Raw genomic sequence first — 22,990 nt, forward strand, 5'->3', positions numbered from 1 at the left:
TGGATCCCACAGCATGCACGAGAAAGTGCACTGAGAATGAATGCTGAGAAACTTACGCTGAGGGCTTCCAGACTGAGATTCGCGGCACAGATTAGGGGAATTTATTCATCTTCAAACGTGCACATGGAGGTTAAGGGAAAATATTTAGTAGAATAGAACAAAACATAAATCTTAAAATTTCTACAGAAAAAATTCAATTGGATGTTTAAGTCTTTCTTAAATGATTAAGTTAAAACCAAAACTCTCTGCACAATTGTTCCCAACACGTCGTGATGAAACAGAAAGTCTACACAGGGATGCTGCCAGGCAGGGTCCCGGCATTCCTTTCACATAGCCGTGAGCCGCGTAATGACGTTTCAGTCAACAAGGGACCGCACATATGACAGTGGTCCCCTAAGATTAGTACCACAAAGCCCAGGTGTATAGCGGGCTGTCCCACCTTGGTTTGTGTAGACACACTCTATGATGCTCGCACAATGACAAAGTCCCCTAATGACGCATTTCCCAGAACGTAGCCTCGTCTTTAAGCGATACGCAACTACATTCCTGCTTAGATAGAAGCGCTTGTTTTTAACACATCCTCCATTAAACTGAGAGACAATCCTACTGGAGAACACAGCATCACATTTTCAAAACTACAAACAAACGACTTTCGGGCAAAAGAGCAAATGCTTACCTAACATGCTCTTTGAAATTAAAACTCTTCCCACGTTCCAAAAAAATAGAAGGATATTTTCCCTGGTAGCTCTACAGATCACACTCAGTTCCACCTCAATTCAAACCTCAACACACATCCACCTATGACGACAAAGCTGTTAACCGCTCAGCGCATATAATAAAATCACTCAATGGTGCCAAGTTTCATTGCCTTAAATGGGGCTCTGTTTCTTCAGCTCCCGGCCCCTCCTATTCTAACAACAAACGGCCCATTCCAGGAAAGATTATGAGCCAATTATCAGGAATTATTTTACAAAACTTCTCCTGAGCAGACAGAATGACTTTACTGAAAACCAAGCTATAGAGGGTTTTTAAAATGAAATAAAATTCAAGAATAGCAGACTTCTGTTTTAAAATAAGTTCAACCTGATAAGTTTAATTAATTAAAAAAAAAAAACTATAGATGAATTCTGGTTCCAGAAGCAATGAGTTCAGCACAGGACGCCTGCATAATTTGGGTGCCCATTGCAAAATGAAAATACAGGGCCACTTGTTCAAAAATCGAGAAATTCAAGATGGCAAGAGCAGAGCATTAAACCAAGGAGCGGCCCTTCTGAGTGTGGCACACAGGTGGGACACCACACAGGTGGGACACCATACAAGTGGGACACCACACAGGTGGGACACCACACAGGTGGGACACCACACAGGTGGGACAGCAAGGAGGCTGGGGTAGGCTGGGCTGCCTTAGACTTCTCCTAATGTTTTAATTTGCAGTTTGTGGGCACTGGACAGCCACTGATGTTCTAGAAAAGGAAAGTGCATGAGGGAATACTTCAAGCCGTTGTCTCTTCATTAATTAAACTAAAACTTTGACACATGTTGACTATGTAATAGGATGGGAACCATGTGCTTTATTAAACATTTTAAAAATGATGCTTTTTGTCAAGACTCAAACCTTCTCTTTCCTGCTGCGTTTGAGACGTCCCCGGAACCCACATCTGCCTTTAAAAAGCCACTACCTTCTTTACCTTTAGTTTGCTGAGAGCTTCCCCAGAGACACACGGCCAATCCCGCCACCACTCCAGTAGGCTAAGTGCCTCCCGCCTTGGCGGCACCTCCTTCCTGTGGAAGGGCTCCGTGAGGCGGCCTTAGGGTCCCACCTAACGGTTTTGCACACTTAGGCACCCTCTCAAAGAATGTGCACCCTGAAACCCGTCCAAAGAAAACTGTTAAAATTCCACCCTCGATCCAACATTTCTGAACACTTAGTCTCTGTATGACCCTCCTCAAAACCAAGCCGACGAGACGCGACAGGGATCAATAAAGGTCTGCTTGGCTGAGCCAAACAGCGGTGATTTGGGTACAAGCCTTTTTGCATTTCTCACAGTTACACAGTCAGTAAGTCTGACGTCCGTTAACACTGAAAAGTCATTGAGCTCAGCAATGGGACTGCCTCGGTTTACAGAGGGGCTATTCCTTGTCTAGAAAAACCAAGAGGCTTTAGTGAGAAGGATTGGGATTGCTTTCCATCTGGATTTTACTATTTTTTATTATTTTTAAACATAGCTAATGTTTGAATAGATAATACATTCACTTGGTATCAAAAAGCATAAGAAGGTATCTGGTACAAGGAGCTTGCTTCCGACTCCGTCCCGTAGGGCTCCACTCTTAGCAGATGGTTTTATATATTCTTCAAAGATTGTTATGCAAATATATATTCCTCCGTCCCCTTTACAAAAAGGGGACCATGCTGTATACCCTATTCTGCACTTTCTTTTTGAATTTAACGCTCTTTCTCGAACTGTCTGCATCAGCACATAAAGAGCACACCCTTCTTGCCTTCCACGGCATAGCTGTCCTGTGATGTTCTTAACCAGTCATCTCTTAGGGGACCATTATGTTGTTGTTGACATTCTGCTGCTACAAAGTTACCCAGCTCTATTTTTCAAACACAATCTGTTCCCTGGCGCCTAGCACAGCCTGAGGAGGCCAGCACCACGACGAGTGAATCGTGACAATCCCACAGAGCCCTCAAGGCACCATGTCTCCCTTGTGACAAGCAGCTTTCCAACAGGTAGCACCCATTCTTACCCCGCAGAAGTTTGGAGCCAAAGATTCCTTCCTTTCCACCTACATTTTTCCAGAAGTCGTTCTGAGAATTTGTCTCCACTCTAAGGATGTGTGCCCGCCTTGTTCCCCATATACAGTGGGATCTATGAGTAGCACAGATTCAGACAAGTCAAAGCCACCACACAATTAAAGGGCCCACAAGCACCATTCAATTGCCACTAACATTTGACTCTTTTGACTCAACTCCTTTGTTATGTCGAGAGGAACGCAAAGGATAAACTCATTTTAGCAAGAGAAAGCACTCCCTCAGCAAAATGATCATCCCGTAGGAAGTGCTCAGTAAACAATGGCCAAAAATCAATGAGCGACCCATATCCCACTTCCTATAGTCAATAAAGGAGCACTCATGTAACCCTCAAAAGACACGAGTAAATGCTAAGAAGAAAGTTCGGTGCCTGCAGCTCACATCACTTCCCCTCCAGCGCCAGTTTCTAGGTTATTGCCTGATGATCCCAGCCAGACTTCGACCCTAGATCTCACATAGGACCGTCGTGTGGCTTCTAGGACGAAGGCACTACACTCGACTTCAGAGAGGCTGATCCTGGTGGTTCTCAAAGTGTGGTCTAGCCAGGGACCCCTGGGAGTCTCAGGCCCTTTCAGGGAACCCGTAGGGTCAAAGCCATTTTTATAACAACACTGAGACATTATTTGTCTTTTTCACTCTTGCTCTCTCAGTGTGTGGTGGAGTTTTCCAGAAGCTTTGGAACATGTAATGTTGCATCAGATGGAATACAGAGGCAGCTCTGAGAATCCAGCTGTCTTCCACGAAGCCAGCCAATAAAGAGACTTGAAAAACATGAGAAATAATGCTGCTCTTCCTAATAGGCTATTTTGTTTTTCAGAAAATACAGATTTTTAAAAAAATACACTACTTATGTCAACCTGCGTTTATTATTATTTTTAGATCAATTAATGAATAAATATTTTTTTAAATTTCTGTTTTACTTTCTAATACAGTAAAAATGCTCTGTTTAGCACAATCCACAAAAAGAAAAGCTCTTCGAGGGCTTCAGGAATTTTTAAGAGTGGAAAGGGGCCCCAAAACCAAAAAGTTTGAGAACCCCTGGCCTGTACAACAAATAAATGTATGTAGAGTATCAGTTGGTTAACATGACATTCTAGGAGGTCTACCCTGTGACTTAGTTCCCTCTCATATTCCTAGCACAGGGCACGTGCATGTGGAGGGTGTCCAGTACATGAATGAGGGAGGAAGGCAGGGAGCAAGGAAGATAGGAAGACCTTACCATTAATTACTATTAAATAGTGCCACTAAGTCAAATGTAGGAAAACCTTCCAAGAATAAGTGGCAAAATTATTGGGAGTGAATTACACACCAGGGAAGAAAATAGACAAGTGGAAGAAAACTTGGGTATCTCTGTTGAAAGGGAGGGAGGGAAACATGGAGAGTATTCACATCCCAGCAAGGATGGTCCAGCACATCTGGTCCAGCATCTCTAACCACTGCCGGGGCTCTGGGAAGAGCTTCCTGCACATTAGCCACCCCTGCGGCCCAGGGGCAGGCAGCCAAGTGTGCCCAGCTTCCTGGGACACCCTCAACAGTGCAACACACATCCTCGCCCGCAGCTGCCATGATTCTGTGAGAATGCCTTTGGGACCCATGCCCAGGAGCACCATGGCTGGCTGCTCCTGTCCTGGGTGCTCCCGAGTGCTCATCGCTGAGTGTGCCTGTGCTTACTTAGATGAAGTACTGCCACTTTGCTCTCCCAAGTACTGCATCTGTCTACACCCCACCAGCAAGGCCTGAGGGTCCCACTATCCACTCACCTGCCAACACTCAGCATTGGAAGGCTTCCTAATTGTGCCTGGGAGATTTAAAGTGGTCTCTTATTCTTTTGCTTTGCATTTCTTCCCTTCATCATGAGGGTCTCCTCATATGCTTGAGCACCTTTGGGGGTCTCTTCTCCTGTAAATCACCTATTTACACCCTTCACCCTTTTTTCCATTAGAGTTGCTTCTTTCCCTTTTGGTTGGTAGGTGTTCCTTGTATCTTCCTTATTGGTTTGAGCTCTGAACAGAGCTTCCTGCGGCCTGACACCTTCTCCAAATCCGCCATCTTTCTCTAACTTTGTTCATAGGGTTCTCATGGGCAACAACATTTTAGCAACTTGTTTTGCTTATGATACAAGCATTTAAAATTTTGCTTTCTGAGGAAGACAAGGAGCGAAGCTTATCTTTAATTTTAAAGTAGGTTTGTCATGGATTGTCCAAACTTTTTGACGGATCAAATATCAGTCGTTTATTCTGTAGCTTAAAAGGGTGACATAAACTCTTCAGTTTCACATTTTGCCCACTTCAGAATCCGAACTATCAGTATCACGAAGGAATGTCTGGACTCTTCTCACACGTCCATCCTTGGTTAAATCAAAGATTAGGACATCGAACTATGGTACCGTGCTTGGAATCCTAGAACGCAGTAACTCTACAAAGCACACAGAAATCTAGGCTCAACACAAGCTCTAAACCCAAGGTTTGGGGGAACGTTGAATGACTGCCACTCAGACATTTACAGAAGCCACTCTAAGACTGCCTTTAAGACTTGTCATCAATAAGATCAACTTCGGCAAAGACCTCTCCACACACCCCCCCTCCCCGATCAACACAAAAATCTACACCTAGTCTAATTGCAGGAACTAGGTATCGTCACAACCTAAGTGTTTAATTCTCAACGTTCTTAACAGCTCCTCAAAAATTCACCTTAGAATTAGGAATTCAGTGTCTAGTCAAATACTGGTTGTGTGTGGCCGGAATAAAGGCATTCGCCACATTTAAGTAAACACTCAGGCCCTTTTATGAGCATTTTCCCTTGGAGCAAAAATGCGTTTCTCTTGGCTGGGCCCAAGGGAAGAGGTTGGGTTCTATTTGTAAGCTTCCCGTTCCTCGGAAGGCTCGCTGGGGAGTTGAGAACTGTAATGACTAGCTGGGTATGCCTATTAATAGTGGTGTGAACTGGTTTCTTCCCAAGAGGAGTCTGTGCTGAAGCCTTACAATGAAAAGAATAAATATAGAAATACTAATTGAATTTGGAAAAGGGTCCCCTTTGCCTTGTCCATTCCAATGACACATATCCTCCAAGTTACCACCTATTCATTGTTTCACAATTCAAGGCCCGGGCGAGGATCGGCTCTTGGGAAAGAAGATCATCACAGGGCATACTCTAGAACTCAGTGAGACCCTATTGAAGGTCTATTTGGTGCCAAAAGTCATCTCTAACCCTAACAACAAAACTACCAACAAGCTACCTTAATCCTATGTTACTTATCAAGCTCAGAAAGATTGAATAACTTGTCCAAGTTCAATCAGCAAGCGGAAGAACCAGAATTTCAACCCAATTTTGTCTAATCCAGAACTACTGGTCTGTGTTAGTCAGCTCAGGCTGCCACAGCACCGTATCACAGACTGGGTGGCCTGAACCACAGAAATTTATTTGCTCACGATTTTGGAGGCTGAGAAGAAGTCCGTGATCAAGCCTATGATCAAGGTGGGTTTCCAAGGAGAGCCCTCTTCCTGGCTTGCGGACAGTGGAGCTCTCTGGTGTCTCTCTTACAAGGACACTAATCCTATCAGGGGCCCAGCCTTATGACCTCATTTAACCTTAATTAACTTTCTTAGGGCTCCGGCTCCAATGCAGCTGCACTGGGGGTCAGGCCTGCAGCAAATGAATCTAGGGAGCGAGGGAGACACAAACATTTGGTCTCTAACACAATCTATCGCATCACGCTGCCTCTATCAACATATCAGTTAGCGAAAATAACTTTAAAATTTTAGATGTTTCGGACACAACATCACAAACTGAGACTCAAGTCTTCCTTGACCTAAATATTTCTACCATTAAACTGTTTTCTTCCTTATTTATGAAAGACAGATGTTAGAAACAATCAAGAAGCAAGAATACAAGGTAGAAAGACAGTCCATCTTTTCCTTGATGAATTCCAAGGAGGTTTGTGTATCATTGAACCTCTATTTTAATCCTCTGTCAGTATTAGATATTACAAATACTTTCTCCCTGTGGGACACCTGCATGATCTCCTTTGTTGAACAGACAGTGTTCACTTTAGTGTGATCAGTAGAATAGTATCTGCACAGACACATTTGGAAGGACATGGGACAACTCAGAATTCTCCTCCACTGGGCTCGGAGATGCTTTCCTATTCAGTGATCCTCAGGGGCTCGTCTACCCTATGATGCCAGCCGTGCTGAATAAACCCATTCCTCACGCAGAACACTGTAGAATTAAGATATTCCCCAATGCACACTGAGCCACGAATCAGCGAAAGACAGGAACCAGAGAAGAAGAAGATTTGCTCCCAGCTGTGAAAGACATCCTCTCTCTTTAATATTTTGATTCTCTAGAAGAGCGGAAGTCATTTTTCTCAGTGCATCACACCCAGAGGGCATTCTCACCACGGGAGGGCCTTGGAAATATACAGGGTGGGATTGCATGTGGCAACGTAGTCTCTTACCTAAATCTCCAGGGATTCACAGATAGGCGGGCCCGATCGTCACGGACCGTGGGGAGGATCCAGGAGGCAGCCGCTGGTCTCCACGGCGCTCAGTCCATGGAGATACACAAGGCACGGGCTGCCTTTGAGGGCCCCTCGGTCTGATGGGGGAGGCTGTGGGCAAACAAACACATGAAAGCCAGCAGACTTGGTCCCACGGGAGCGCAAGGACCACAGGGCCATGCAAAAGGGAGCAGCTCCCAGCCCAGAGAGCTCGAGATGCTTTCCGAGACAAGGGGGATCTGAGCTGAGTTTTGAAGAACCAATGGCTGCAAAGAAGAGCTGTTAAGACCATGGGCCTTGGAATAGACTGGCAAGGGTTCGATTTTGGCGTCTAGCACTTTCTAGCCATGTGACATTATGCAAGTGACTTAACTGACGCGGGACTAGTGTGAGAGGTGGCAGAGAGATGTGTACACTGGCTTGAGTCAGCCCCTGCTACCTGGTTCCCCCCTCAGGACAAAGTTGCTGGTGGGAGAAAATTTACTCTTGAAGGCAGAGGTTCCACCGCAGATGAAGCATCTCGCCCTCCGGACAGAGGGAAGATTTGCTCCAGCCTGCAGGCTCAGAGGGGAGGGGAGAGCCGGGCTGAGGAGCTGCGTGCGGGGAGAAACCTGCCTCATTATGGCGCATCCAGTGCTTTAGAAGGACCATCTCCAGGCCCTCCCAATGCGGGTGGGGAGGTCGCTCCTCACAGTGTCTTTTCTTTCTTTACCCTTTTTTTTATTGTGGTAAAATATACATAACGCAAAATTTACCATGTTAATGATTTTTAAGTGTACAGTTTGGTGTCATTAAGCACATTCACGTTGTTGTGCAGCCATCACTGCCATCCATCCACAGGACTTTTTCATCCTCCCAAACTGAAACTCTGTCCCCACTAAACACTAACTCCCCAGCCCCCCTCCCCCTCCCCTGGCACCCACCATCCTGCTTTCCCTCTCGAGGAATTTGACTCCTCCAGGAAGCACGCATCAAGTAGATTCACAGAGAATTTGTCTTGTGACTGGCTTCTTTCACTTAACATAATGTCCTCAAAATTCTAGCACATGTTAGAATTCCATTCCTTTTTAAGGATGAATAATACGTCATCATATGGCTGGACCACGTTGTGCTTATCCATTCATCCGTTTATGGACCCTTGGGTTGCTTCCACTTGTTGGCTACTGTAAATGATGCTGCCAGAACAATGATGGACAAGCACCCGTCCACATCCCCGCCCTCCCCTGGCCCGGGCCTTAGCGGTTTCCCTGTGTTCGTGGGGGGTTCTCGGAGGGTGCTGGTGCCTGCACCTCTCACCCTCGGGTCTCAGGAAAAGTGACGCTGACCTCCTGCCTCTTTTTCCCAGCCCTGTGCATTCGTCTGAGGAGATGACTGTTCCAGGAAAAAATTCCAGAACAATTCTCTGGAGAATGCCTTGCATTCAGCTGAGAACAATGCAATAACTAGCCCAGACAACACAATATCAACCCACCACCTGAATGTCCCAGAGAAGCCATTGCAAGACAACATTTGGGGACCTGCATTAGTGGGACACAACATTTTTCCCTGGTGGTTATTAGCAGGCACAGTGCAATGCAGACATGAAATAATTGCATCACATCCTATAAATTATTTGTGTGTATGTTTGTGTTTTGGTAATGTGGACCAGTACCCAACAGCACTGAGTAGAGAGAATGAACTAGAGTTTCCTGGACACAAAGTCTTATGACCTCCAAACAGACGGCCTCCATGTAAGCCTAGGCCACCAGGCCACAAGGACAACCCTCTGGGGACTGTAGGTCCCAAGCTGGAGCCCAGTGCTTCCCTAACTGCGTGATTTACATCCACCCCCAGGATGGGTGTGCCACGTGTCCCTGGAGCAGAGATTTAACTGGAAGCTCTGAGGGCAGGAGTAGAAACGTGGAGGAAGAGATCAAAAAGTCAAGTGTTTAATTAGTCATCAATACACACATTTTAAGAATAAAGCAAACAGGGGCAAGCCCAGTGGCGTAGTGATTAAGTTTGGCATGCTCCACTTCAAGGGCCTGGGTTTGTGCGTTCAGATCCTGGGCTTGGACCTACACCACTCATCAGCCATGTTGTGGCAGCGTCCCACATATAAAGTGGAGGAGGATTGACACAGATCTTAGTTCAAAGCTAATCTTCCTCAGCAAAAAAAAAAAAAGAATAAAGCAAACAGCTACGTTATAAGGTAGAATCCAAAACTTCTCATGAATTTGTGCAGAACATGAGAAAGAGTCTGTTTAAAGCCCCTCCAAGACCAGCTCTGTAATGGTACCAGAAAAGTGAAACTATCCTGCCCCTCCCCCTCCCTGGAGAGGTCAGAACTGCCGTAGGGGAGGGGGAGGTTAAGAAGGAGCTGGCAGAGTAAAGAAAGAAGAACCAGCCCCCTTCCTTGCTTCCCCTTCCCGGGTCTGGGGGAGGAGAGAAGCCCCGACATTGAGTGAAGTGACGGGTTTTGATGAGTCTGGGGAGCTGCACATGCTAACTACCGGACCGAGACTTGAGGGGAATAAGGTGCCCACAGGATTTGGCATGATCTGAAAGTAACCAAAGAGCCATGGCCTGGGGTCTGCCCTGGTTCCAAAGAAAGTAGCCAGGAAGAGGGGCCTGTCTCACAGGACGATATGCACAGATGAATCGAGTTATTTCCTATACAACCTGTAGGTCCTGCTCATGCAGCTCCGAGGGCTTCAGGCAAACCCTCCCTGGCTGAGGGATGGATGACACGTTGTTTGGAGGGAACCAAGGAGACCGCTCCAGGAGGGACGTTCAGAGACCTGGAACCACCTCCGGGCTGACTGCATCTCTGATTCCAGGTAGCCTAGAGGTTTAAAAAAAAGAGTGACCCGCTTTAATGATTCTCAAAGTTATCCTCTGGTCACTGAAGTGCACTCAGATGTGAGGTTGCCAGATAAAATGCGGGACGCCCAGTTAAACTTGCATTTCAGATAAACAACAACTGATTTTTTAGTCTAAGTGCATCCCAAATATTGCAAAAGACATACTTAGACTGAAAACTTAGTCCTGATTTATTTGAAATTCAAACTTAACTAGGCATTCTGTATTTTTAACAGCTTTATAGAGCGAGAATTTATAAAGCATACAATTCGCCCATTTAAAGTGTAAAATTCACTGGGTTTTGGCATAGTCATAGAGTCGTGCCACCATCACCTTGATCAATTTCAGAACATTTTCATCACCCAGAAAAGGAACCTGGTGCCCATTAGCAGTCACTCTCCATCCGCTTTGCCCAGCGCCATTCCCTAGCCGAAGATGTCCACTCATCTACTTTTCGTCTCTATAGATTTGCCTGTTCTGGGCATTTTATATAAATGGAATCATGCAATATGTAGTGTTTTAGGACTGGCATATTCTACTTACCATAATTTTTTCAGGGTTCATCCATGTTATAATATGTGGCAACATCTCATTCCTTTTATTGCCGAGTAACATTCCATCGTATGGACATAACACATTTCGTTTATCCAGGCATCAGTTGATGGACATTTGGATAGTTTCCACTTTGAGCTATGGTTAATAACGTTGCAGTGAATGCACAAGTTCTTGTCTGGATACACAGTTTCATTTCTCTCGGGTATATACCCAGGGGTGGAATTACTGATCATATTGTAACTTTATGCTTAACATTTAGAGAAAGCGCCAAACCATTTTCCACAGCAGCTAAACTATTTTTTTATATTCCCAACAGCAGTGTACAGGGTTCCAATTCCTCCACATCCTTACTGGACTTCTTAGTTTCTGGTGTTTTTTTATCATAGCCATCCTGGTAGGTGTAAAGTGGTATCTCCTTGTGGTTTTGATTTACATTTCCCTGACGGCTAATGAGCATCTTTTCACCTGCTTACTGGCCATATGTGTATCTATCTTCCTTGAAAAAAATAGCCATTCAGATTTCTCTCCCATTTTCTTAATTGGGATGTTTATCTTTCCATTATTGAGTTGTAAGCGTTCTTTATATATTCTGAATACTAAACTCTTATCAGATATATGACTTGAAAATATTTCCTCCCATTCTGTGGGTTGTCTGTTCACTTTCTTGATTGTGTCCTTTGAAATACAAAACTTTACAATTTTGGTGATGTCGAATTTATCTATTTTTGTTCTTGTTGTTGCTTGTGTTTTTGTGGATATCACACCTAAGATGGCTTTGCTTAACCCAAGGTCACAAAGATTCACCCCTATGTTTTCTTCTCAGAGTTTTACAGTTCCCGCTCTGAGCTTTAGGTCTGTGATCAGTTGGGTACGTGGTATAAAGAAGGGCTCCCACTCCATTCTTTTGCATGTGGATATTCAGTTGTCCCAATGCTATTTTTCCAGGCATCTTGTATTTTCATTTGCTAAATCTGACAAGCCCGGTCAGAGTTTTAGCAACTGGAACAAAGTGTGGAGCTCCTGCAATCCTTGGTGGTTTAGGGTTAATCTTTCCTAGGGCGGTGCTTGTCCTCTTCTTTCCTCTCAGCATGAATTCACCTCGTCCTCCCACCCTTGGCCTTAAACACCAGGTGGGGGCTGCAGAGGAGAGACCCCGAGCCCAGGCTCTGGTGGCATGTGCTGACAGTGGTGCCCTTGGCAACTTCCCGAAGTTTGACGTGGCCTGGTTGAAGCCAGCTTCACGGCTAGGGTTCAGTTACCTGCTCTAACCTCCTGTCTGCCTCAAGGTTGGCGCTCTAAATCCTGAAACAGCGACTGACACTCACAAATGTTCCTTTCTCCCCATAAGTCAGCTCCTGCCCCAGGCCTCTGACATTTCCTTCATTTTAATGTGTGTACTTTTCCAGGATGGTGGGCACCAGAAGGACTTTCCCCTCTGCCCAGGTCCCCTGAGCCTGGCCAGCAGTGCCCTTTGGGCTCTCTGCCCACTGCCTCCTCGGTTCCCAGAAATACCCCTGTGGTCCGTGGGCCATCGGGCAGATTTCACAGAGGTTTCTGCCTGTGAGAACCGAGAGAAACACTCGTACGTAGGACGATGAGCTGGCATTGAGGCTGCTCAACACAGCTGCTCTCCGTGAGAAGACCCAGCCCAGGAGCCTGTACCCACTGCCTAGCACTTAGCCTGCAAGCCACTGGGTAATTTACTTTAAGGTTCCGACTCAACATGGCTCATAACTTTCTTCTGAGCCCATGAAATCACTTCCCCGGAACCACTCTGTTGTCTATGCAAGATGACCTATTCATTAGCAAGAGTGAATAACACCTTTATGGATTTTCCCACAAAGCCCTGCTGGGGGATGCATGACGGGGAGTAACCTCACCTGCAGAGGGGGATTAGGCAAGAGCCTACGACGCCTTCGAGTGCCTTGATTCATACCTGGGAATCATGACTGAACATCTCTTCTGAGCCTCATCTAGCCAACCCGGGGGGAGAGGGCGGGGGCATCAACACCATTCTGGGTTGACAGAAGACTCCATGTCTCTTAATGGCCCCCTGGGATGAAGGCAGAAGAACCAAAAATATGTCCTTCTCTGTTCAAGACAGATTATGTTTTTCTATCTTCACCATGGAAAACAAACCACTAAACTTTCACCTCACTAATTAAATTTATCATCACAATTAGACCTCAGCCTTGCCCTTCCCATGTGTATCAGTGAGGGCTCTACAAGGGAAACAGAACCAGTAGTGTGTGCGTGCGTGTGTGTGTGTGTGAGTTTGTGTGTGTGTATAGGGACAGACAGACAGATTGACTGATTTCAAGGAATTGGCACGTGCAATTGTGGGTCTGGCTGGGCAAGTCTGAAGGCTGCAGGGCAGGCTGGAAACTTTGGGGCAGGAACAGAAGTTTCAGTCCACATGTGGAATTTCTTCTTCCTCAAGGAAGCCACAGATATGCCCTTATAGCCTTTTGACTGACCGCACGGGGCCCACCCAGATTATGGACGATAATCTCCTTTACTTAAAGTGTCAACTCAAAGTCACATCTACAGACACCTCCACAGCAACACCCAGAGGAGCATTTAATTAAATAACTGGATGCTGTTGCCAGGCCAAGGTGACACATGAAACCGACCTACGTCGAACTGTGAAATGCTTTTCTGTCACTGGGGGAGGTACACTGGCACTGCTATTTTCCAGATGAAGAAACTGAGACATACACACGCAGGGTGAGGAATCTGATAGCCGATCCAAGGCCACACAGATACAAGTGACTGAACTTGGGGGACACTAAAGAGTTATGAACCCAGGCCCTGGACCAACCCTGCAGAGGGCTCAAAACTCATGCAAGGTTCCTTGGGCCAGGGCCAAGTGCAGCCATGGAAACCTCACCAGGGACCCCACCCACCTCCCATCTCCCCTTCTCGGCACCCTCCCGGTTCTGATCATGTGTGTCCCCTGCTTAAAAGTCTTCAGTGGCTCCACAGCTCCTATAGGAGAAAGCCCAAATTCCTTTGCAGGAGGCAAGAGACTGTTCACGACTTGGTCATGGCCTGCCTTTCCAGCCTCCTCTGCCGCTGAAGTTGGCCCTCTGACTTAGGCAGTGACACACCAGTGTACATGCAGCCCCCACACAGTCCAGCTCTGCTATGTCTCAGTACCTTTGCACATGCCATTGGTTTTCCCTGACTCCCCTTCCAACTTTGACCTCCTGAAACTCCTATTTCATCCTCAAAACCCATCGTAGTACCACTGCACCTAAGAAGCTCCCGGGCCCTCACCGCTCTCCAAGTCTTTTCACCCAACCTTAGTCCCCACCTGGGGTGGATTCGGGGCCCCTGCTCCGTGCTCCACCCTCACTTTCTGCATTCCTCTATCTGTTCTGTTCTTATCAGAGTGTGACACAGTCAGGCTTTTATAGTCAATAAGCTGAGAAATTGAGAAACTATTTCACGCCCTCTGTTTTTATGGGAAGAATGAGTCACTATAGACCAGAAATTGGCCACTTGCAGCCCACAGGGCAAAGCCGGCCCACTGCCTGGCTTTGTAAATAAAGTTTTGTTGGAACACAGCTGCGACCGTTCATTTCAGTATTGCCCGGAGCTGCTCCCATGCCAGAATGGCAGAGTTGAGTAGTTGTCCGGATGACCAGCAAAGCTTAAAATGCCTCCTATTTGGCCCTTTACAGGAAAAATGTGCTGATCACTTCTACAGACTCATCAGCAAGAAGACACTTTTCCTCCTGCCCCCTCAGGAACACAGGCACACTCTTTAGTTCCAGAACTCCTTACACCTAAAGGGTTAGCAACTGTTATGGGGTTTCAAGGACTGCCTGTGAAGACCTCCCCAGTCCTGATCTTTGTTAAGAGGAAGCTACCCAAGAAAGGCCAAGGCTTCATGGAGAAGACTCTGGAGAAGGAGTCTCAGATTGGGGGGCATTCCCTAAGTTTCTTTTTTTTTTTTCCTGAAGAAGATTGGCCCTGAGCTAACATCTGTGCCAGTCTTCCTCTATTCTGTATGTGGGTCACCACCACAGCATAGCCACCATCAAGTGGTGTAGGTCCACGCCCTGGAACCAAACCCCAGCTGCTGAAGCGGAGTGTGCTGAAGTTAACCACTAGGCCATGGGGCCGCACCCCCACACCAAGTTTCTTAAAGTCTATGCAAATATGGTTTAACCGCTGGCTCAGGCCTTATTGACTTGTCACTCTCAATAAAATTCCAGGGAAAAGACCACATAGAATTAGAGGATATCTTCCATGGACTTTGAGATCCTCAGAAATCTGACACGTGAACTAGAACACATGACTATTTCACGATGGTCGAGCTCTGAATGGGGACATCAGGCATCCACTCCTCAAGAGAGAGATCAGCCCACAGAAGACAGAGGGAGACAGGGACAAATTCCTTCTTTCCCTCCCCTCCTCAGCTACCCAAGTCTCTGGAGTCGGGGTCCCAGGCCCTGAAATTAGCTGTGTCTTTGTAGCCAGAGGCCCCACCAGCAGGCTGGCTTCCCACAACAAACCACAAATCCACAGCGACAGTAGCCAGGATCTGAACAAAGAGCCATTCAGATGTCATTTCCCCCATCGGAAGATGCTCTGCTTCCCAGACAAGATCACTCGAGTAATTTCAGGTCAAAACAAGAGCCCCAGGGAAACCCTCATTTGGACGCTACCCTGACATAATTGCAGCTGTCTGCCAATTTTCTGAAGTCCTAGTTTTGGGTCAGAGCCACATTCACTCCAGGAAGGTCTTCGGCAAGTTCAACCACCTCAGGGTCTGAGAGATTGGTCAATATCCCCACTGAGAGACGACCAATGTCCACTTTGGTTTGCCCTTTCTAGGTGGGCAACCGGCATGAAATATTTGCGTACTATGGTGGAGATCCCATTCATCTCAAATATACACTTCCGTGGGAGATGGCACAGCCCCCACCTTCTGGCCAACCCAGGAGAATTTCCCCAGGATCTCAAATCATTTGCAGAGCCATGTGGCCATTTATCACATTGCTATCATCGGCTCTGAAGCTCCACACAAGGGAATCTGAAAAAAAATACCATGTTCCAGAAAAGGAAAAAATATTCCATCCTCCGCCTCCCCAAGGGAAGCCAGAAACTACATTTGTTTTTCCAAAACACTCATACCAGAGGTGGTACAAGGGGCCGGAGAGATTTCTCATCAAAGGGATTCAAGACAATGACAATTTCCAACATGATTGGAATTGCAACAACAGAAATGACTGCTCTGCTACTCAAAAACTTTTTAATTGCCTTGGCTGATCTCAATCCTTGCTTCCAGTAATTTTATTACCATTATTGGGTTTTTTCCTTTTTTTTTTTTTTTTTTAGAAAATGTCTCAGTGTGTTTCCAATAGTTGTCATGGAGAGTTGGCAGCACAAAGACAAAATTACTTCAAAGACTCATGTCCTCAAGACAAACACCAAAAAAAAAAATGTTTTGCAGGAGAAAAAGAAAGGAACTTTGACGACCAAAATATTGTGATACGGTCTATAAATTCATTTCTCCCTCTGGCACCCATTTGGATCCCCACCATCTGCCATCACCTACAAATTATTGGCTTTTATTACAATGTTATGATTATACATGACAGCAAATACAAAACTTTAACAAATTAACAAAGCATAATTAAAGCTAACTGATAAGTGATTGAAAAGCAGCTGCGAATAGAAGGACTAACGAGCGCGAAAGGCCCCAGGGAGCACGTCCACAGGCAAATGTTTGCAAACATCTTCGTAAGGAGACTATTTGTCAGTTTGAAGGCACAGGCCAATTACCAATATCAAGAGACATTTCATAACTTCTGAGCAATTCTAGAAGCAATGACTGCTGAATAATTCACAAAGTCACCCAACAAGTACATACAAGTTCCGTGATGCTGGGTGTGAAGACGAAGCATTCCACATTTTTCACAAACATATCCATGCAAAAGACCTCAAAGCAACAGGACCAAATATATATATATATTTGGAGTCAGATGAAAATTGTGGGGTAGACACATGTACAGTGAACCAGAGAGCACCATGAGGCTATGCTATGGAAGCGGATAGAGTTGTGCTCCAAGACTCAGCAAGCTAAATTACTGGAATTACACTTCAGGAAGTAGGAGAAAGAAAGCACATAATTCCAAGACCATGTGCTCTTTCTAACGTGATGGAGCTTTGAGAACAGACAGCTAACAGAAGACAAAAGATAGAAAAATCAGTCATGTTTCTGATCGTGCATGCCTCCCTTCTTAGGTCTTTCTAATGACTGTGGGAAATACTCAGCCTTCCTTTTCTCATAGTTCCACCCTTCCCCTCTTTGGGAGACAAGGGTCCCCAGTAGATTGTACGCCCTTTTGAGGCCCGTCACTGTCTTCTCCTTACTGCCCAGTTCAGCCCTGGTGATCATTCATGCCTATTGTACAATCCCATTTATACCTTTGCTTTCTCTCTTTTCTCTTCCCTCCCTTTTAGATGCTACTGGAACATTTTTCCTTTTCAATATTCTCCTTTTAGAAATTTAGAAGCTTCACCTTTTAAGTCTCATCTGTAATTCTTTTCCTCCTCATTAAGCGCCAAGTTCCACTGGAAAATCGTGAGGGACAAGCAATCAGGAGAAAGAAAGAATATTTAAAAGAAATTTAAAAAAAAATAAAGCTACTATCTTGGCAGCCAGAACGTAGCCAAGAAAATCAACCTCATGCAAGCTTACGAGATCTTAATCACATTGATGTGAGGCAATTTGGGAAGTCAGAGACACCCTGCAAAGGAAAGAAATCTTTTCCTCACAACAACACAGGGAGGGTTTGGTTTTACTGAACCGAAACACAACTGTGTGATAATTTTAACCTCTCCCTTGCACGCCTGTCCTCACACCTTTTGGTACACATTGAAGACTCTCAATAACACGGATGGAGGAGCCAGCACACTCCCTTCTGGTTCCTTCCAGCCTAGCTTGGAAATCTCTCTAGAGAATCTGTAATCCCGCCCCATGGCCACCCACTCAACACTCCTTTCCCTCTGTGTTCACCCTACAAAGGGAACTTTTCAGGAGTGGGGTCCTATCAGCAGCCTTGACGAGTTCTCCCCGGGAGGGATGGGTTTCCGGTGAGCCCCCCTCTCTCCTTACCAAGTATATTGGTTTCCTATCACTGTTGGAATAAATGACCGAAAACACTGTGGCTTAAAACAACAAAAACTTATTCTCCTACAGTTCTAGAGGTCAGAAATCTGAAATGGGTAACACTGGGCCAAAATCGAGGTGTGAGCAGGGCCGGTTCCTTCTGAAAACTCTAGGGGACAATCTATTTCTTTGCCTTCTCCAGCCTTCTAGCAGCTGCCTGCATTCCACCGCACCTCCCTCCACCTTCAAAGCCAGCAACGGCAGAATCAAGTCAACATGAGTTGGCACATGGAGGAACCATTTTTGGGTGGTAGGTGTTTTCATGCATGTGATGGTTTCCATTATGATAGAGAGAGTTGAGAGTGAATAATAAATTCATAATAAATGAATATTCACTTATTCATTTATTCATAAATATTACTTAAGGCTTCCATGTGCCAGGCAGTGTGCTCTAGACACTGAGTGGACAGTAGTGAACTGGATAGATAGCAACTCTGACCCAGGAGTCTCGAGTCTTCCGCCAGCATCCGTGAACCTGGCAGGCTGACTCGTTCGGTTGCCAGTAGAGTAAAACCTAGACCTCTTCACAATTCTTGACAATGTTTTCAAAAAGTATATGTCTTAAGACCTTTATACACGAAATTTTAATTTGGCCTACAGAGTGTGACCAAATGCTGAGAATAACTTTCTTAACAAGATATTAATTTTCGAAGCCTTCCCACCGAGTCAAAAAGCAACTGAATCCCAAAGAAATGTAGTAGATACTAATTTACTATCCTTTGATTCAATAAAAAGATTGTTTTCCTATTCCTAGGATGGTTCACCAGTTTGTAGGTTGGCCAGGGTGACAGAGAATGCCTTGTGCCCACATGGGTCCCTCTGCTGGCTAGCACACAGCTGGACCAACTTTCCCATTTTCCCTTGCAGACAGGTGGACATGTGACTGTTCTGGCCGAGGGAACATGGGCAGGAGGAACATGCGCCACTTCCTGATCTGACCCATAAAAATCCCTATGCAATCCTCCGTACACTTTATTCCCACATCTGCTGGCTGAATGGAGAGGATGCTAAGGACCTAGAGAATGGTACGGCCATAAGACAGAAGGAGCCCACGTCCTTGAATGATGCTGTGGAGCAGACTTTCTCCCCATCAAATTTCCACCCACCACCAACCGTACTTTACGTGAGTGAGGAATCGGTTCTATTGTACTAAGCCACTAAAATATTGGGGTTGTTTGTCACAGAGATTAGCCTATGGTGACTAATCCAAACAGTTTCTGTATCTGAATCTCAGAATTGCCACACACACACGCGCGTGGGCATACACATGGATAAGTGACTGCAGAGCTATGTGGAGAGAAATACCAGGACACGGCTACCATCTATTATCACACTTAATCTTCTCTCCCCCAATCTTGCAGGAGCCTCTAACACAGAGAAATGTCCCAGATTCATGTATTATAACTGCTGTTATTTTTAGCAGGTTTACAATGTTTTATAAATTATATATGACCGCTCTTCCTTATGGAAAAATACCATAAAATGCTGCTTGATTCAGAAGGAGCCTCAGATTATCAACAAAGGAGCTAATTCATTCCTCCTTGTGGATACTGAGAATTCAGCGTCCATGAGCTTTGTCCGGCTGTGTACGCGACAGAGCAGCCCCCGGCACTTTATTGATCAAATGGTCTCTTTTGCGGAAGCCTCAGTGAGCCCATGGCTAAGGAAAGAACACAGCCAGCTCCTCAGTCCCGATGGAAGATCTCGAGCTGGTCTTTATTTAAACACCAGTCGAAATTCTCTGAACCAAGACGCCCTCTGTGGCGGGGGAAGAGACTGACCAATGAAATGCGTGGTGTCCAGTCCAGCCTCCGCTTTCTCCTTTTCTGACCTATAGCTATCCAGGGAACACTTCTAAAATGGGATTAATAAATACGTGATGTGGCAAGTGCTTACGGGAGACACACTACATGGAAAGTGCTGTGCTCGGCACCTAGGAAGACACTGGGTGGGAAGGGCACAGCTCGCTCAGCTGGCCTGCCTCGTAGGGCGACTGTGTTTTGCATTTCTCAAATTTGCAAAGCGTTTCTCAAACACCCCGCCTCGTCCACTCCCGACAGTACTGTGAGGTAGGCAAGGGCTGCTGCCCCATTTTGTGGGTGAAGACACTAAGGTTTGGAAAGCCCAAGGGATCTGCTGAAGGTCAGGCTGCTGGTCGGTGGCAGAGCTGAGACCGAAACGCAGATCTGTTCCACATTCAGTTCAATGTCTCTCCCACGTCACTACACAAATGTGAACACTGGATTACAACGGATCCAAGTTACGATCAGTAACAGAAAATGTTCAGAATTTGAGAACCCAATGATTCATAGCTCAACCAACAAAGTCCTACCTCGAGATGAAGTTATCTGTATTGTACACACAAACACACACACACACACAGAGGCACAAACAATCCTCTCCCCTCACCCCTTGAATTTTCTAGAAAGTTCCCTCCTCTCTTTCCTTTGTGCAGCTCGCGTTTACAGCTGCTCCTGGAGGGAAACCACAGGGTTAAGTCACCGAGTGGCCGTTTCCGCAGGGACGAGGTCACCTACAGGATGACCCTCAGCTGGAATCACTTGTTAATGCACCCCCAGCTCGGTCCTGCTGTGACACCCCTTCTTAGGATTCTGATTCTCCCTTGGAGCACATTATGGCTTGCACACTTGCTGAAAGACACCGATGATGACCATGACGGAGCATTTACAGGGCCCAACACCTTTCTTCCACTGCCCCTCCAGAGCCCCAGAGCAGACTGGAGCCGGCCTGCGCTGACCGAGGCAAGCGATAAGTCCATACATGGATGGACCTCAGCTTCCTAATGACCCATGCCCCATGAGGACCAGGACAATGTGGTCCACAGCCTAGAACCTCCGAGAACATTGCACCTCCTAGCACACTGTCTCAGGCAGGATGGAGTTAATGAGGCCCCAGCAAAGGGCCTCACTCTCCTTCTCCTCCCGCCCCACCTCTTCCCAGAGCCCGGGGAAGCCCACCAGGCTGTAGCCCTCCTCCAAGGGAGTTGTCACCACGGGTCTCTATGCCTGATCCCCCATGACCCTACCCGGCCACTCCAACGCTGACAGGCACCTAGGAGTTGGCCTGGCATGAGCCCTCTGACCAGGCACACTGATATGAAGACCCCCAGAAAGACTCCAGCTCTAGGGTGGATGAAGCTGACAGGGCCTGGGGCCCATGGTCTCCCGTCCGTCCCTGTGGCCCCTTCCATCTGCACAGGAATCCCGATGAGTCTCCAGTTCTTCCTGCCCACGGCCCCAAGGAGGGAAGCTCTGGACAGCAGCAGCGATGGAGGCGAGGTGGGCCGGGGACACAGTGACAGCCAAAACGAATGCTCAGCCCTCCAAGGAGTCACCAGATTCCAGAGGAAAAAGACGACTGGGCGTGTGGGAGGCCTCCTGTTCGACACGATAGCCCTGCTCTCTCTGAGTCCTCATTGTCTTTCTTGTCCCCCGTGTTCCTGATCATCAGCCCCGGCAGCAGGGGTAATCTGAGCACGCTCCCTGAGATCCCAGACTGAATGCCCCTCAGCGCCTCTCACAGTCCCTGGACCACAACCCTTTGCAGCTCGCTCGCCTCATTCTTCATCTATCTCAACCCTCCCTGGCTCACCTTCCATGTGTCGTATTACATCTGCAAAATCCTCGGGCCTCCACCCACCACACGCCATGCTTAGAGGGCGGCTTTGTCGTCCTGTGGCATAGCGCTCTGACCCCGCACGCCCACCTCTCCATGCTGGCTCAAGGTGCTCCACTCCCACGCCTCCCCAGCCCCGCGTGTGTGGTGCAGAGACAGGAGGGGCTGGTGTACGGGCACCAGGGCTGCAGGATGAAACGTCATGAGCACACACGGTGGCATTCAGCTTCCATCCTCTGTGCGGGTCAACATTAACCAAGAGCCACCGGCGTAATGTCCAGAGATGGAAGAGAACCATGGGGGCAACCAGATGAAAGTCAGCACTGATAATATCACGGAGGGATTGCGAGTCTTCTGAGAGTGAATGCCAGCTTCTCATTTCTGTCTCACACCAACTACCTTAAAATATTGCACAGCCGTATCCAGAAAGAGCAGAGAGGCATGGACTTAAGAACTGCTGTTGAGCAAGAAATACTTACCTGTAGAACTAAGGATAAGTTAGTTAAAAGAATAAATAAATATATCCACTCTAGAATGGACAGAGTGAGGTATGCAATGGCTTTAGCTCTGATTATGAAATATGGTAAAACTGTAACAATTGGTGCCATGATGGGCAGTGTATATGAAAAGCAGAGTAAGCTTTCTGATCGTTACTTGAAAACCAGTGCTGGGAAATAAGAAGAGGAGGATAAAGAAGAGGTTAATAGTTATTTCAATATTGCTCGTGGTAGGGAACCAAAAGACCAGGAGCAAAAGTAAAAGACGAGACCATGGGTGTTATATACAGCTATGAGTAAGAGGTAACCATTAGAACAGAAACATAAGCCTTTGGTGGTGGATTAAAGATAGCCTTTGGGTCTTTGCTCCTCCTTCTATTGAGAGGTAGAAAGGAATTGCTTAAATCTCCTTAAATCTGGGCCAGCCTGGGATACCTGCTTAACCAACAGAATGCAGTGAAAGTGACATCCTGAGACTTCTGAGATTGGGTCCTAAGAAGCCATGTGGTTTCTCCCTTGGCTTCCTTGAGCATGAGGAGCCCTGAGCTACCATGTAAGAAGTCTAACCACCCTGGCAGTGCTTTGCTCAAGAGTCCCAGTTGAGCCCAATCTTCCAGCATCCACTTCAAGTCACCAGACTTGGGAATGAAGCCACCATGAGCCCTCCAGACCAACCCCTCCACCAGCTGAATACCACTGAGGGACCTCTGTACCCGCCTCCTGGAAGAGAAGAACCACCCAGCCAAGCCCTGCCCAACCACATGACGCAAAATCATGGATTGACGTGAGTTCATGATGTGTGTTATCTTTAAGAAATTACACACTGCCTACTGACAAGGCCTAGAAATAATGATCGACCCACGAGCACTGAGCATCCATAGTGCCATATTGTGGTCTCTAAATCCCATTTTCCACCAAAAAGAACCAGGGTTGCTTGGAGGAATGGCAGATCCCGGGTCTGA

The 22,990-nt window shown here is 46.6% G+C and overlaps 1 long non-coding RNA gene across 5 annotated transcripts in view; it reads right to left on the minus strand.

Moving 5' to 3' along the window:
* Window positions 1-10,133, minus strand: part of LOC123278323 (uncharacterized) — an 80,796-nt gene extending 70,663 nt beyond the window's left edge. For 4 of the 5 annotated variants that reach the window (XR_011495415.1, XR_006515664.2, XR_011495414.1 and 1 more), the window contains exons 1-2: window positions 9,975-10,133; window positions 7,272-7,424 (exon numbers count right to left, since the gene is read on the minus strand). This is a non-coding gene — a long non-coding RNA (uncharacterized lncRNA). The remainder of the gene's footprint in view (window positions 1-7,271; window positions 7,425-9,974) is intronic. The other variant, XR_011495413.1, reaches the window with a different exon arrangement.
* Window positions 10,134-22,990: the final 12,857 nt, after the last annotated feature.

This window comes from Equus asinus, chromosome 18, assembly GCF_041296235.1.
Source record: "Equus asinus isolate D_3611 breed Donkey chromosome 18, EquAss-T2T_v2, whole genome shotgun sequence".
In the NCBI taxonomy this organism is placed as follows: Eukaryota; Metazoa; Chordata; class Mammalia; order Perissodactyla; family Equidae; genus Equus; species Equus asinus.